The sequence below is a fragment of the Aquarana catesbeiana genome, linkage group LG13 (genome assembly GCF_042186555.1).
Source record: "Aquarana catesbeiana isolate 2022-GZ linkage group LG13, ASM4218655v1, whole genome shotgun sequence".
NCBI classification, from domain to species: Eukaryota; Metazoa; Chordata; class Amphibia; order Anura; family Ranidae; genus Aquarana; species Aquarana catesbeiana.
The window spans coordinates 47,469,340-47,486,263 of NC_133336.1; the positions used below are offsets into that span (position 1 = coordinate 47,469,340).

General features: G+C 45.8%; 1 protein-coding gene across 1 annotated transcript in view; it reads left to right on the forward strand.

The window, feature by feature from the left end:
• The first annotated feature begins 4,036 nt into the window (after window positions 1-4,036).
• FRMD6 (FERM domain containing 6) overlaps window positions 4,037-16,924 on the forward strand; it is a 250,182-nt gene continuing 237,294 nt past the window's right edge. Inside the window, exon 1 of the mRNA XM_073610059.1 lies at window positions 4,037-4,369. The gene's annotated coding sequence lies outside the window, so the exon portion shown is untranslated. The remainder of the gene's footprint in view (window positions 4,370-16,924) is intronic.

Genomic DNA, 16,924 nt, shown 5'->3' on the forward strand with positions numbered 1-16,924 from the left:
GGGGCAGAGCCACGCTCTGTGTGTGAATGGACAGATAGAGCAGCCGTTTGGAAACAAGCCTGCTTGGGTGACCCCATAGCAAGGGGCTTGCTGCGGGGGCACTCGGCAGGAGGGAGGGGCCAGGAGCGCAGATGAGGGACCCCAGAGGAAGAGGATCAGGGCTGCTCTGTGCAAAACCATTTCACAGAGCAGGTAAGTATAACAGGTTTGTTATTTTTTTAAGAAAAAAAAACGAAATTCACCTTTCCTAGCTTATTACCCCAACACGTCATATTCCTAAAATGTGCCTGCTTTACCATGTACTTGTATGAGAAAGTATCCTGTTCTCTTTGTATTGCTTCCTTTATGTGAGATCCCCGGTGTTCCTGCCAGTCCCTCTGCTTTCCTAATAAAAACTGACCACACTAAGCAGGAGAGCACAGCACGATCAATTCTTTAGCTATGCTGGGAACTCAGTGTACTCTCCTCCAATGATCAGACTTGTCCTGACATGCCCCCACTGCACAGCCCTTCACTGGGAAGCTCAGTGTGCTGCTACTTCACCTCCCCAGAGCTCATACAGGTTTTTTATTTTGAGTTATACATTCCGTGTTTACCAAGAGCTCCCATCCATCCTCCCCTCCTTTTATACTTTCTAGAGAGTTATACACACTGATGTTTTCAATTGATTTTATAGGGGGCAGTACCTAGAGGGATCCTTGATTTTTGTTTCTGCTTCTCCACCCCCCCAACTTTTATGCATCTGAGAACAGAGGAAATGTGATCACAAAAAGGGAAAAAAGGTATTCATATTTTTTTTTTTTCACATATATACCCAAATATTTTGCCTTTCATTTCTATTTTAAACTGAATGGGTTGTTTTACAAAGTGATCGTTTACAATCACTTTAGGACTCCATTCACACTTGTGCGACTTGTCATGCAACTTTTGACATCAAAGCCGCATGACAAATCATTCCCCATGTTTTCCAATAATAACTATTTATGTATGTGCAATATAAAGTTACAGCAACTTTAAAGTACTTTCATGCATTCGAGGGCCATAGACTTCATTGTTAACCCTGAAAAGTTGCATGAAAGTCGCACCTGAATGTTCTACAATGCAACAGTTGTCCATTATCACTGGTCAAAGCCAAAGTCCTATCCAAGTTGCACCCATCCAAAGTTGTATCAAAGCTGCATGCCACAGTTGGCACAAGTGTGAATGGAGCCTAAGGCATTTTGCCAAACTGGCCAAACTCTCTAGAATTTCAGGGAATTCAAATTTTGTCGCTTTTCCCTAATTTTGGCTTTTTAGAAGGTGGCCGACAATATCAGCCTTTCTATTGCTCTCAGTAAAGCTTTTCTTTAGGCTTATCAATCATGTTATATCAACACCTCCACACACTCCCTGCACCTGGAAGCGTCAATAAGATATTATCTGCCGCCATCATGTAACGTGCAAAGACATTCTGAAAAAATGTTCCAGAAATCCAGGAAAAAAAAACAGAAATGTCTGTGTATGCTGACTCTTATGTATGATTCCATAAAGCTGAAATATAATCTGCTTATATTTGCCTTCCCTGCCCCCCACCCAATCAACATACTAATATCATTATTATTACCTCTTTCTGTTTTTTATTACATACCTTATTTAGGCCCAGTGACATCATCACAGGGTCGCTGCGCTTCTCTATGCATTGCAGGCAGGCCATGGCTGGAGGGAGGGGCCAGCAGGGTGATGTACATAGCTTCATGAAAACATCACAGCACCCTGCCTCAGTACTCCTCTACAGAGCCCTAAGGCTGGCCATACATTATACCAGTTTACCAATCTTTCTAAACAAAGAGCCAGTTTACTGTCCTTCAATCTTGATGGGGACCAGTGGAGGGAATAGTGCCCCATCATTGGTGTCAGTGGAGGGAATAGTGTCCCATCATTGGTGTCAATGGAGGGAATAGTGACCCATCATTGGTGTCAGTGAGAGAATAGTGTCCCATCATTGGTGTCAATGGAGGGAATAGTGTCCCATCATTGGTATCAATGGAGGGAATAGTGTCCCATCATTGGTGTCAGTGGAGGGAATAGTGTCCCATCATTGGTGTCAGTGAGAGAATAGTGTCCCATCATTGGTGTCAATGGAGGGAATAGTGTCCCATCATTGGTATCAATGGAGGGAATAGTGTCCCATCATTGGTGTCAGTGGAGGGAATAGTGACCCATCATTGGTGTCGGTGAGAGAATAGTGTCCCATCATTGGTGTCAATGGAGGGAATAGTGTCCCATCATTGGTGTCAATGGAGGGAATAGTGTCCCATCATTGGTGTCAATGGAGGGAATAGTGTCCCATCATTGGTGTCAGTGGAAGGAATAGTGCCCCATCATTGGTGTCAGTGGAGGGAATAGTGCCCCATCATTGGTGTCAGTGGAGGGAATAGTGTCCCATCATTGGTGTCAGTGGAGGTAATAGTGTCCCATAATTGGTATCAGTGGGAGGAATAATGCCTCATTGTTGCTGACAGTGAGGGGAATAATGCCCCAAGGGCCAGATAAAAGCAAGCAAAGGGCCACAGTTTGGAGACCACTGCATTATACCATTTTCTTGTACAATTTTCTTTTAGATTAACTAAGAAAAACATATAATGAGGTCAAACCTAAACAACACTTTCATTTTATATCCAATCAGACAAGCCCTAGTACTACATAGCTGAAGGTATAGCTAAAGAAAATTGTACAGACATTGTACAAGAAAATTAGTCCAGGTGGAAACAGTAGGTTGGTTCTTGGGAGGAGTTATGAAAATATCAAAATACCTCGATGGGTGGGTGTCAGTCCAGGGGAGTGGACTCCATTTGCATGCATGGCTGTGGATAACGGGGTACCACCGGTCCTCCTGTACGGGGCCCAGGCCACCAGGGGGGGGGGGCCTAGGCAGCTGGGTTAATCCGATGTGGGCAGGGAGGGTGATCGGCATGGAGGGGGGACAATTACTGGAACCGCTCCCCTCTATGACTTTCTCTGCAGCAGCTGAAAGCTGGCTTCTACTCCTCTCCCTCCTGCCGTATTTCAGCTTCTGCAAAGAGAGCCATACAGGGGATCGATTTTCTTCCACTGTTTTGTCACTTTCACTTTTGTGTGTATTTTTCACAGATGAAGGGTGTGAGTCCTCTGGCTTGCCCTGACGTCTAGGGGGAGGATGAGTGGCCCTCAGGCTCCTTCCTCCCCTGCCTCTGGGGGGGGGGGTCTCTCTTCGGGAGAGCTCCCCTGACCTAGTATTCTGGGATGGCTTTGGTTGTCCTAGAACAACAGGGTCTGCCAGGCCTTCTGGCTAGGCAGACCATGTAAACCTATGTCCCGGTCAGGAGCCTTGCATCCCGGGGTTCAGGGTAGAACTCCTTCGGGGGGTGGACTAAAACACACTTTTTTGTGTGTTCACATGCACGTTTTTTGTACACTTACAGGTTTTTTCGTTGTAGGTTTTTGGACCAAAAAAAAAATGCTCCTCACCCCATCAATCATCCTCCCTGTGCACCATATGTTTTTCCCTGCTGCCCAGGCCCCCCACCCCTGCAGTGCTACTGGCTTTCCTCCTCTCCTTCCAACTGGCAGCTGCAAGCACACAATAGGATCTTTCAAGATGGAGAGTGGGGGAGGAGTCTGGTAAATATGTCACATTCACCATTCCCATCCTTCCCTGAATGAACACAACGAGTGATCGGTACTGTTCACTCACTGTGTTCATTCATAACTAAGACATAGTAAACTGTGTTTATTTGGAGGGGGGGGGGGGTCTGTGAAGTTGGCTAAAGCTCACAGTGTGCAGTCAAATCAGAGAAATTGATTTCAGTCCAGCAGAGAAGCCTGCACAGTTGTGCAAGACTGAAGGTGAGGCTAGGGTTCTGCTTTAACCTCATGGACAGGTGCTGATCCTCCTTTGGCTGGGGTTATGTAATGTCGGAGCTCCTATTAGGAAAGCAGCATTCTTGTTCTGCCAATTAGCCATCTCCACCAATACAAGTCCCGGCTTGAGTCTCACAATGTATTCTGCTTGGAAGGACCAGGTATGTTACACAAGCAACTAGGACTCTTGTGTTCTCTTGTATTCAGCATGTAGAAGGTGGTGGAAGAACCTGCATGCTCCAAGGTGGACTCTACCTATGGACAGCGTGTATTATAGAACGTACCCATCATATAGGAACATAGGGGCCCGCTGACACGGTGGGATTGGACTTGTCTGCTGAACAGGTGCTCTTGACTCCTCTGTTGCCCCAGAGGAAGGTGAAGCTCTCATCGGGTTATTCTCATACTGACAGCTGGGACTCAAGAGTGGAATTAAGTCTGTGAACCCCTCAAGTAATATTAACTTGTCACAGAGCCACTCCAGGAAAAGGTAAGTCTCCCTTCTACCCATGTTATTGATATCATATTATTAGGGTTTATAACCCTGGTGCCCAACCGGCGGCCTCTTTGGTTTATGATGTGCGGCCCTCGGACCCCAGCAGTCTGTATTGGGGAACATTGATTAAGGTAATAGAATTGATCTCCATTAGCCTCATGTAACATGTTCCCAGTTCTCAAGCATTACATATCTATAGAACGATGTCAGGGGCCACACTTGGGGCCCCCCCTTAACCACCTCAGCTCTGGAAGATTTTCCCCCCTTCCTGACCAGGCCATTTTTTGCGATACGGCACTGCGTTACTTTAACTGACAATTGCGCAACATTGTACCCAAATAAAATGTATGTCTTTTTTCCCCACATATAGAGCTCTTTTTTTTTTTGGTGGTATTTGATCACCTCTGCGGTTTTTATTTTTTGCGCTGTATACAAAAAAAGACAAGCAATTAAACAAAAAAAAACTGGCTGCATTTGTTTTCTTTTTTAGGCGTTCTTTCCTTTTACTTTCACCTAGTGATCCAGGCAGTAAGTCTGTTGTTTTTCAACAGAACAAGCTCTCTTTCAGATGTATCAGTTCACAGGGACAAACCATTTAACACTGGCGGGATGCTTATAATCATCGACAATTAAAAAAAAAAAAAAAAAAAAAAAAACATTTTTTACTTTCTGCTATAAAACATTACCTTTTATTTCTAATTTAAACTGAATGAGTTGTTTTACAAGGTGATCATTTACAATCAATTTAAGGCATTTTGCCAAACTGGCCATGCGCTCCAGAATTTCAGGGAATTCAAATTTTGGCACTTTTCCCTAAATTATGGTTAACAAAAATTACAATAAGCATATATTGATTTGTTTGCGCAAAAGTTATAGCATTTACAAACTATGATATATATATATATTTTTTTTTTTTAATAGTAATGGCGACGATCAGCGACTTATAGCAGGACTGCGATATTGCGGCTGACAGTCGGACACTCACTGACACTTTTGACACTTTTTGGGGACCAGTTTCACTAATACAGTGATCAGTGCTAAAAAAAATATGCACTGTCACTGTACTAATGACATGGGAAGGGGTTAACATCAGGAGCAATCAAAGGGTTAAATGCGTTCCTAGCCAGTGCTTGTGTACTGTGGGGCGAGGTGCTTTTACTAAGGGAAGGCATAGATCCATGACCCTGCTTTGCAGGAACACAGGATCAATGCCTTCTGTACTGACAGAACAGCGATCTGCCTTGTTTACATAGACAGATCACTGTTCTGCCTGTGTACTAAACATTCAACGGGTGCCGGTGTTCTGCCATATAGTGTCCTCGTATCAAATAGTGTCCGCCTCGTACTGCGCAGGCGCAGCGCCTGCGCAGTACGGAGGAGCAGGAGATGCCGAAAATGCCCGAAGTTGATCAGCTGACCATCAGCTGTACACGATGGCAGTGTAAGAGGGCCCCTCGCGGGCTCGCTTCGCTCGCCACGCTTCGGGCACGGCCTCGCTGCGCTCGGCAAATATTTATTCTAACTCTATGTCCACTTGGATAGTAGGGAATGATCCTGGACATAGGGTAAGAATAAATGCGCAGGCGCCGTGTACAGCTGACGATCAGCTGTTGAACTTCGGAGACTTTCGGCGTCTCTTTTGTCCTCCGTACTGCGCCTGCGCAGTACAGGGAGGACACTATATGATAGGGGACTGAATTCGATAAGACACCGGCGGACATCAAATCCGCGGTACCCGTCGCTAGGCTCCCGCTGTGTGTGATCATAGCAGGAGCCGGCTGCCAGTGACGCGCATGCACACCCCAGACCCAGAAGTGTCAGATCACACGCTAGGTACGTGATCTGGCGCAGAGAAGCCGCCCTGCCTCAGTATATCTACAGTGGGCGGTCGTGAAGCGGTTAACTCATAAGTTGATAGCCATTGGCTTATATCATTAGCATTTTAAAGGATCACTCTACCCAATACCAGTAGCTAAATGCTGGCACAGGCTGAAGTAAAGTACTCTGTTTTTGGGAATTCACTCTTTAACCATTGCCGACCGCTGCATGTCCATATACGTTGGCACAATGGCAGCGGTGGGCAAATGGGCGTACCTGTACGTCCCCTTCAAGAGCCGGGGATAGCAGGTGCGCGCGCGCCGCGTACAGCGTGACCATGCCCACGGGACTGGCGTACTCGATGTCCACCGGTCTCCCGGCGATCGTGTCATGGAGCCACAGAACGGGGAAGTGCCTATGTAACAAGGCATTTCCCCGTTCTGCCTTGTGTCATGACAGAGATCACTGCTCCCTGTCATCGAGAGCAGTGATCGCTGTCATGTGAGTTGTAGCCCATCCCCCCACAGTTAGAATCACTCCCTAGGACACACTTAACCCCTTCATCAGCCCCTAGTGGTTAACCCCTTCACTGCCAGCGTCATTTACACATTTTTATAGCACTGATCGCTGTATAAATGACAATGGTCCCAAAATAGTGTCAAAAATGTCCGATGTCATAATGCCATAATGTCGCAGTCCCGATAAAAAATGCAGACACGCCGCCATTACTAATAAAACAAAATTAATAACAAAAATGCCATAAACTATCCCCTATTTTGTAGATGCTATAACTTTTGCGCAAACTGAGGGAAAAATTTGGTTTTTATATATTTTTGGGGATATTTATTATAGCAAAAAGTAAAAAATATTGCGCTTTTTTTTCAAAATTGTCGCTCTTTTTTTGTTTATAGCGCAAAAAAAAAAAAAAAAACCACAGAGGTGATCAAATACCACCAAAAGAAAGCTCTATTTGTGGGGAAAAAAAGGACATCAATTTTGTTTGGGGGCAAAGTCGCACGACCGCGCAATTGTCAGTTAAAGCGACGCAGTGCCGAATCGCAAAAAGTGCTCTGGTCAGGAAGGGGGTAAAATCTTCTAGGGCTGAGGCTGTTAAAGGTGCAAACATTTATTTTTTCATTTTTTTAAGGATTTATTTTATTTTTGATAAAGCATGGGCTCAGAACTGTATAAAGCAGTATTAAACCCAAAAACAAACATTTATTATCTTGCAGCTTACCAATTTTTTAGATGTGATGGCTGCATTTGTTTTCTTTTTTAGGCTTTCTTTCCTTTTACTTTCACCTAGTGATCCAAGGCAGTAAGTCTGTTGTTTTTCAACAGAACAAGCTCTCTTTCAGAGGTATCAGTTTACAGTGATGGGACAAACCATTTAACACTGACGGGGGTGCTTATAATCATACGCTTTTATTTATTAACAGTATGTAAAAACCTTTATCCCAAAATGGATAAAAACTGTTTGCTGTAACAGCTTATAAAGTATTAGCTGGCGTTTGGCGTTAATTTGTTTTTGTATTTAAATCTGCTAGTACATCTAACACTCTCCTCCCCCCCAGAATGACAATGCTGCTGTCCAAATGTGCCCCCTGTTCTCTTCCATCCAGAATGGGGGCGCTCTAATACAGGAGGTGTGTTACTGGCCAGGTCACCAGGTGAAGCTACAAGGGAAATAGCCTAACAATGAAAACAAATGCAGCCACCACATCTAATGATTGGTAAGCTGCAATAGATTACATTTTTTTTGTAGCTTTTCAGTAAATTCTACAATTCATTTTTTTCTACATGTGTGATGAATTCTTCTTTTAAAAAAAGATAAAGTATATACTAGTATATTGTATTTTCAGCAAATATGTTTGCAGTGGTTGTGCTATTTGTTAACCTTAAAGGCATTTTTATGACGTTTTTTACAAGTTTGCTCTCCAATACTATTCTTGTTGTGCTAAAGTTTAAGCAAGGCCAGGGGCGTAACCAAGAATCATGGGGCCCCATAGGGAAATGCTGATGGGGCCCCCCGGGTAACTCTCTGTAGCAGATTGCAGTGTCAACTGTGACAACGTTAACATTGATGTTAATAAAGTATGCTGAAATCAAGGACAGGCAGCAGGAGAGATGTCAGCAGAGTCTACTAGGGAGCAGTGTGTGGATATAAATGATAGTTGTAGTAGCAATAAAAAAACTAATAAGAATAATATTAACCATTATGGTATTTTTTATATTATGACAACATCATTTATTGCACACAATTACTTTATAATCATAACACAAATCTCTTTGAAGCAGGGTTGCCAACCGTCAGTAAATTTACTGACAGTTTGTAAAAATCAGTGACTTTTACAACTATCCGTAAATATCAGGGGCTGATAATTTGTCATGCTGTGTTGATTTTTGTAAGTGTAAACCAAGCACAATACTTGTTATGTGTATTGTTAGTGTTTCCATAACATGTTTATACTGTTTAAATATAGATTGTCTTCGTTTTTAATAGGAGTTCTGCAATTTTTCAGGTTGTCAGTAAAAAATTGTGCTCCATCAGTAAATTTTCCAAGTTTAGTCAGTAAAAAATGCCACAAGAGGTTGGCAACTCTGCTTTGAACTTTTTGTAGAGCAGAGGAGAAATTCCAGGAATTTTGCTGCCTTAAGCTGGATACACACTATACAACTTTTGTTGTTCTATTTCTTTCAACTATGTAGTACAACGGCCTGCCTGATTGCATACAAATTGAAGGTGTTTAGGTCTGACCTTGTATTATATGGTTTTGGTACTGTAAATCTAAAGGGAATTGTATAGTGTGTTTCCCAGTGGCGGCCGGTGTTTTTTTTTTGGGGGGGGGCAAACAACCCTCCCCCAGCAGGCCCCGGCGGGCAGGTTGCGGGCTCCGGGAGGCAGCTGCAGGCTTTGTGGGTTGCAGGCGGGTGGGCAGCAGCAGGTTGCGGGCTCCAGCGGCAGGCTTCAGCAAGCAGCGGTAGGTTGCGGGCTCCGGAAGGCAACTGCGGGCTTCGTGGGTTGCAGGCGGGCAGGTAGCCAGTTGCTGGCTCTGGCGGCAGCGGCGGGCTTCAGCAAGCAGCGGTAGGTTGCGGGCTCCGGCAGACAGCTGCGGGCTTCGGTGGGTGGGCAGCAGCAGGTTGCGGGCTCCGGCGGCAGCGGAGGGCTTCAGTGAGCAGCGGTAGGTTGCGGGCTCCGGCAGGCAGCGGAGGGCCTCGGTGGGCTGCAGGCGGGCGGGCAGCGGCAGGTTGCGGGCTCCGGTGGAAGCAGCGGGCTTCAGCAGGTTGCAGACCTCGGAGAGTTGCGGGCTCCGGCAGGCAGCTGCAGACTTTGTGGGTTGCAGGTGGGTGGGCAGCAGCAGGTTGCGGGCTCCAGCGGCAGGCTTCAGCAAGCAGTGGTAGGTTGCGGGCTCCGGAAGGCAACTGCGGGCTTCGTGGGTTGCAGGCGGGCAGGTAGCCAGTTGCTGGCTCTGTCGGCAGCGGCGGGCTTCAGCAAGCAGCGGTAGGTTGCGGGCTCCGGCAGACAGCTGCGGGCTTCGGTGGGTGGGCAGCAGCAGGTTGCGGGCTCCGGCGGCAGCGGAGGGCTTCAGTGAGCAGCGGTAGGTTGCGGGCTCCGGCAGGCAGCGGAGGGCCTCGGTGGGCTGCAGGCGGGCGGGCAGCGGCAGGTTGCGGGCTCCGGTGGAAGCAGCGGGCTTCAGCAGGTTGCAGACCGCGGAGAGTTGCGGGCTCCGGCAGGCAGCTGCAGGCTTTGTGGGTTGCAGGTGGGTGGGCAGCAGCAGGTTGCGGGCTCCGGCGGCGGGCTTCAGCAAGCAGTGGTAGGTTGCGGGCTCCGGAAGGCAACTGCGGGCTTTGTAGGTTGCAGGTGGGCGGGCAGCCGGTTGCAGGCTCTGGTGGCAGCGGCGGGCTTCAGCAAGCAGCGGTAGGTTGCGGGCTCCGGCAGACAGCTGCGGGCTTCGGCGGGTGGACAGCAGCAGGTTGAGGGCTCCAGCGGCAGCGGAGGGCTGCAGTGAGCAGCGGTAGGTTGCGGGCTCCGGCAGGCAGCTATGGGCTTCGGCGGGTTGCAGACGGGCGGTCAGCAGCAGGTTGCGGGCTCCGGTGGAAGCAGCGGGCTTCGGCAGGTTGCAGACCTAGGAGAGTTAAGGGCTTCGGCAGGCAGCGGTGGGCTTTGGTGGGCTGCAGGCTCCGGCAGCAGAAGGCTTCTATGGACGGCGGGTGGGCTCCTGTGTCTTCTGTGCAGCTCCTCCCTTCTTCTCCTAGGTGTCCAATAGGATTGACTGTCCTTTCAGCCAATCGTGTGACGGGTATCAGACTCGCTTCCCGATTGGCCGGGAGGAGGATTAGTCTTGCAACAGCGAATAGTCATCAATCGCTCCGACTTTGGAGCACTTGTTGCATCAGAAGTCGAATCTCATTCTGTGCAATGGAAACGTCTTAATTGGTGCGACTTGAGTCGCTCTGACTTAGAAAAGGTTCCTGCACTACTTTTGGTCTGACTTTGGTAAAACTTGCATTGACCTCTGTCACACTGGGGGTCTGAATTTAAAGTCGCTTTGAATTCGTGGGCAGTGTGAACTTGAACTAAGACACGTAATCAATTGCTTCTTAGATTTAGGTTGGCCATACATTATACAATTTTCTTCAACAATTAGATTTACCAAAGCCATATACAATGAGGTCAAACCTAAACACTTTTAAATTTGTATGCAAGGTAAATCTAAAGAAAACTGAATAAGAAAATTTGAAGTTGGGGGCTGGTAACAACAGGCAGTTAAGCCACATTTTTTTTATCACCCCTACTAAGTTGTAAAGGCAGCCATATTGAGGTTTACATGTGCCATGCCCACAATGCTTTGCATCCCATCGTGGCAAAACCGAATGTGACCCATTGAAGTGAATGGGGCTCCTCCCCAATGCATGCGGTGACATGGGCTTTTAGAGGTTAAACGAGGTGGCCTGTCACAGCCTGTCAAGCGCCTCTCTGAAAAGTGATCCACAATGGATTGAGGCAGCTTGCACACTGTGGGGGAAATTTTTTCTAAAACTTGAGCACTCAGAATCTGGTGCAGCTGTGCATGTTAGCCAATCAGATTCTGGCCTGGTTCACACTGGTGCGACATGCAACTTTAAGAGCACAAGTCACATGACATGTAAAATTTCTTCTTAAATATGTCCTTGGTAAAAAAAAATCCCAATTAGTGTATATTAATTTGCATGAAAGTTCTAATGTCTACAAATGATGGTACAGTATATACACTGGGATTTTTTTTTTATACTAGTAATAGCGGCGATCAGTGACTTACAGCCGGACTGTGATAGTGCGGCGAACAATCTAACACTAACTGACACTAAGTGGGAACTGACTAATTGCCACTGACATCTCCAGTGACACTAATACAGTGGAGATTCACCAGGAAATGAGAAGAAATCTCTCTAAACCGAAGATGCTAACACTCCGGTGTGAATGGTGGAGGGAGGGGACTTCACTTATGAGTGGACAAACTTTGGAAATAGAATTTGCTGAAGAGTGATATGTGATGATCTGAAATAAGAAGGATGTTTGTTGGACTTTTGATACACTTGGAATTATTTTAAAGTATAACTAAAGGCAAAACTTTTTTTTTGGATAAAGTGGAGATGGATTAGAACCCCTGTCTGGCTTTTATTGCTGTCTGTGCCCCCGTTAGGGAGATTCATCCTCTCTATTTGTCTTGTTTACTGTTATCAATGAAAGTGAAAGAAAATCACAAATTTTTAGTTATCACCAGAACAGGAATAAAGGGAGAAATCTTCCAATGGGGACACTAGTTCTGGATTCTCTCGCTTTGCAGGAATTTCCCCTCACTTCCTGTTTTTGCTATGGGACAGGAAATGAAAGGAAATCTTCCCAATGGGACACAGATGGCATAAAAAAACTGACAGGAGTTATAACCCTCCTTTACTCTATACAAAAAAAAAAAAAGAATTCTGTGTCTATGAGCAGCGTCCTCCAGGACTAAAACCAGGAGTGGGTGAAACGCGTTATCGGCATGGTCTGGGAGGAGGCAAAGCTCTGCCCACTTCCTCTTAGAAGCAAGTGGCTTTGGTGTGCGCTCCTTTTTCTGTTTTCTATCCATTTGGGTGAGACGGGTCCCTTTGGAGCTGCACCTGTCAGTATATGTGGAGTTACCGGACTGGGTGGCATAGCTTTCTGTCCTGAGAGCAAGCTCACTGCACGTTCCCTGCCAGTACCAGGACAGGGTCATCCAGCTCCCAGGGCAAGGTTGCAGCATTGCACCCCCCCTCCCCTACAAATGCTGTACTATGGGTGTACCACCCTACATCTATTTGCCCCTTTACTTCTTTATGCCTGGGGCAGCTGTCCCTCTTGCCCACCCCTTGCCCACCCACTCCCAGACAGTTCTCAGTCTGTTCTAATGATTAGGAATCGGTGAGCCCAGCTTCCGATCATGTGACCACTGTGGCAGCCAATCACAGTGGTCAAATTATTATGCAGACCTACCTGCTCCCTGGGCGTAATAGCCCAAATAAAAGGATGCCAGGTTGGGCTGGAAAAGGGGTTAATTTAATTAGATCTATGTATGTTACTCATCACATCCTGTGATTCTGTTTGTTTTTACTTGAGTATCACTGTAGGTGGTTTTATTTATATGGATGTAGAAGTTATACATTGTTTTCTGTTTGTTTTAAGTCATTGTACCAACAGGGCGTAAACACTGAACTACAGTGTAGCAGTTTATATGAATTGATTTATTTATGATTTCACACCATTATTGCAGCCTGGGATGCACAGAATATTTTAGATTTATTATTAATTCTCTTTACAATGATGGAAATTTTGACACTATAGCAGAGTAGCTCCACAGAATTCTGTTGGTGCTGAAAGGCCAAGCAGAACGATCGGACCTTTCAAATGGAGACAAGGGACGGGGGGAGCTATTTTTAGATCCGGAATTAAATATTCGCAGGAAGAGACACATATTCTTTTGATAATTCATCCCCAGAACTGATTCTGTAGTCTGACAATGGTGTGTGAGAAACGGCGAGACATTGGGGGATTGTCAGGGAGAGCGTCAGCGCGTTTCGCACATTCCTGGTGGTATGTAGCAAGGGACCTCATTAAAATAGCAGTTCACTTTCCTTTTTGTGTTAGAGACAGAAGGCACAGTATGTGCAGATTCATCGTTATGCTGGTCATACATGCATACTTGTTTAGGTGATTGATTGTACACCCTGATCATCTTAATTGATCGGACATCAAATTGATCATAGCAAAACCACTCTCTTTTCTAAGGGAATTCAATAATAAATCTACTTGCCGACCGCCTACCTGTAAATATATGTCAATAGTTTGATGTTAAATACCAGGGGTTATAGCTGCAGCTAGATGCCAAAACCCCGGTACCTTTTTTTTCCCTAATGCCGCGTACACACGGTCGGACTTTTCGGCTACAAAAGTCCGACAGCCCATCCAACAGACTTTCGACGGACTTTTAGCGGACTTTTGGCGGACTTGCGGCAGACTTTCTAATGAACGGACTTGCCTACATACGATCACACAAAAGTCCGACGGATTCGTACGTGATGACGTACACCGGACTAAAATAAGGAAGTTGATAGCCAGTAGCCAATAGCTGCCCTAGCGTGGGTTTTTGTCTGTCGGACTAGCATACAGACGAGCGGATTTCTGGGTCCGGCGTAGTTACGACGTAAAGATTTGAAGCATGTTTCAAATCTAAAGTCCGTCAGATTTGCGGCTGGAAAAGTCCGCTGAAAGTCCGGGGAAGCCCACACGCGATCGGATTGTCAGCCGTATTTTGTCCGTCGGCGTCCGTCGGACTTTTGTAGACGAAAAGTCCGACCGTGTGTATGCGGCGTTAGGCGGCCGAATTTTCCACCAGATCACTTTTAGAAGCGGCAGGAGAGGTGCCCCCCGCCCCTCCCGCCGCTTCCTGGTGGTTCCCCGGCTAACGTTACCGATCGGAAGCTCCAGGAACCATCCGATGTCGGCAGGGTTTTTTCATAGAGATAAGTGATGGCTAGGTGGCCCTTGGAGGACCGGAGTGACATCGATGTCCCTTCCGATTCTCGAGCCATTTGAATGTTTTTTTTGATCTTTTGCTTTTAAGGGTTAGAGGAAAGATCTCTCCATAAAGAGGACCTGTCATGCTGTATTGTTATTGCAAGGGATGTTTATATTATAAATATAAAAGTAATCAAAAACATTTTTTTTTAAAGGGAGAGTGTAAACATGTAAAAAAATAAATAAATAAATAAATAAATAAAATAATAAAAAAAACTTTAACCACTTCAACACTGGGCATTGCGCGGTCATCCATCACTGTACCCAAACTAAATTTTTATCATTTTGTTCCCACGAATAGAGCTTTCTTTTGGTGGTATTTGATCACCTCTGGGATTTTTATTTTCTGCTAAACAAATAAAAAAAAGACCGAAAATTTAGAAAAAAAAAGTTTTCCTTTTTGTTTCTGTTACAGAACTTTGTAAATAAGTACGTTTTCTCCTTCACTGATGGGCACTGATAAGGCGGCACTGATGAGCACCGATGAGGTGGCACCAATGAGGTCACACTGATGAGGTGGCACTAATATACAGCACTGATGGGCACTGATGATGGGTTCTAATATGCGGCACTGATGGGGCACTGATGGGCAAATAGCGTTTGAAAAACCGCAGTCCTCTGCGCCCCGAGACCACCCTTTTTTGAAGCTTATTAGAGCCCCTGGCTCTAATCACGTGCTTCAAACCCTCCCCCCCCCCATTGGAATACATGCGTCTGACATCCCTGCATGTAGATCAGGCATGGTCCACTCTTGTCACCATCAGCAAATCTGCCCTGAAAAATGCCATGCGGCCATCACTGGAGTGCATGTACGCAGAAAGTGGCTGCAAAGGGACCGCAGGAGACCAGCAGCACTGAGATACAACAAAAAGATGAAAAAAATGTTAAAATACATATGTTGCTTAAAAAAATTTCAAGTGTTATGATATACAGGGCTTTAGCAGACTAAATGTCATTCAGTTAAAGTTTACTTTAAAGAGTCGGTGTGTTTTAAGCAGAAGGAGTGAGACTCCCTTTGCTACCAGGCACAGATGTGATGATCACATCATGAATGATAACTCAGAATGAGAACTCACTGGAAGTAAATGATGAGTTCCCTTTTATAAAAGCTTTGGCATGTAACCCTCGGAAAGCCATCAGCCTCATTCTTCAATACCAATTTAAGTGTAAAAGCAGGAAGACAATTTCAGTCCTCCCAGCGCCAGTAAAGAAAAGTCTGCAGATTTGTCAGCCGCTTTAGTCATTTAATGAAGAAATAATTAATGTTCTAATCAAAGGTAGTTTATAAGACATTGGGATCCTCTTGGCTCAGTCGGAGGGTGTCGGAGGAGGAGGCCTAGAGACATCTGAAAATTCCCTGATCCAACCATCAGATCAGTGGAATATTCTCTAGAATCCGTAGCTACCTTTATTCAGAGCTAACGTTATATTTTGAAGCTGAATTATAATCATCCTATTCCCTATATTACCAAAAGTATTGGGACACCTGCCTTTATACGCACATGAACTTTAATGGGATCCCAGTCTTAAAGGGGTTGTACACCCTCGTGTTTTTTCACCTTGATGTATCCTATGCATCAAGGTGAAAAAACTTCTGGCAATGACCAGCCCCCCCCCCCGTTTTACTTACCTGAACCCCGTATTTCCCTCAGCGGAAAGGCGCTGTCCTCCTCTGCACAGGATCCCGACTCTTGATTGGATAGATTGATAGCAGCGCAGCCATTGGCTCCCTTTGCTGTCAATCAAATCCAATGACGCGGGCGCCAGGGGAGCGGGGCCGAGTCCGGCATTCGTGTCTATAGAGGCAAATACTGGACTCGGGAGCGCACCCGCAAAGTAACCCCCAGAGAGAGCACTTCTCATAGGGGGTTATCTGATGCGGGGAGGAGCCGCGAGAGCCGCCGGAGGACCTTAGAAGAAGACGATCGGGGCCACGCTGTGCAAAACGAGCTGCACAGCAGAGGTAAGTATGATATGTTTGTGATTTAAATGAAAAAAAGGAAGGCTTACAATCACGTTAAGCCTCGTACACACACTTAGATTTTCAGACGACCGAGCGTCTGCTTTTTTGTGGCATGCTAGTCTCATGTCGAAAGTGAAGAGGTTACTCACAATACGACAGAATACAACGTCAGAAGTGACGAAACGTGTTGAATAGTTTTGTATGTATTCTTTCGTTTCTGAGCATGCCTAGTTTTGCTAGGCATGCTGAGTGATACTGCTGATCTGCACAGAGCGTCCTTGGCTCCTCTCACGCGTTACATCACAGTCACGTGACTTTTTCAAGCGACTGTGAAAAAGTCACGTGACTGTGATGTAATGCGTGGGAGGAGCCAAGGACGCTCTGTGCAGATCAGCAGTATCACTCAGTGTACTGCAGTGAATCTGCTCCTGTCTAAGGCGGCTGACTGCTATAGTAAAACCTGCATATGCCTTATCATTATAAGGCACACGTGAGTGGATTGAAGTTTGCCTGTGTACCTTGGTATCCTAACTATTGCACAATGATTGTTTTTTTCTCTTATCTGCCTGTCAAATGAGATCTGTTTTATGATTCTCACATTGGTTGTGAACAGAAGCAAAAGAAACATTGTTACTATAAAGGTCAATGAGCACCTTAATTAAGCAAGTGTTTTTAAACAGCTTTGCTA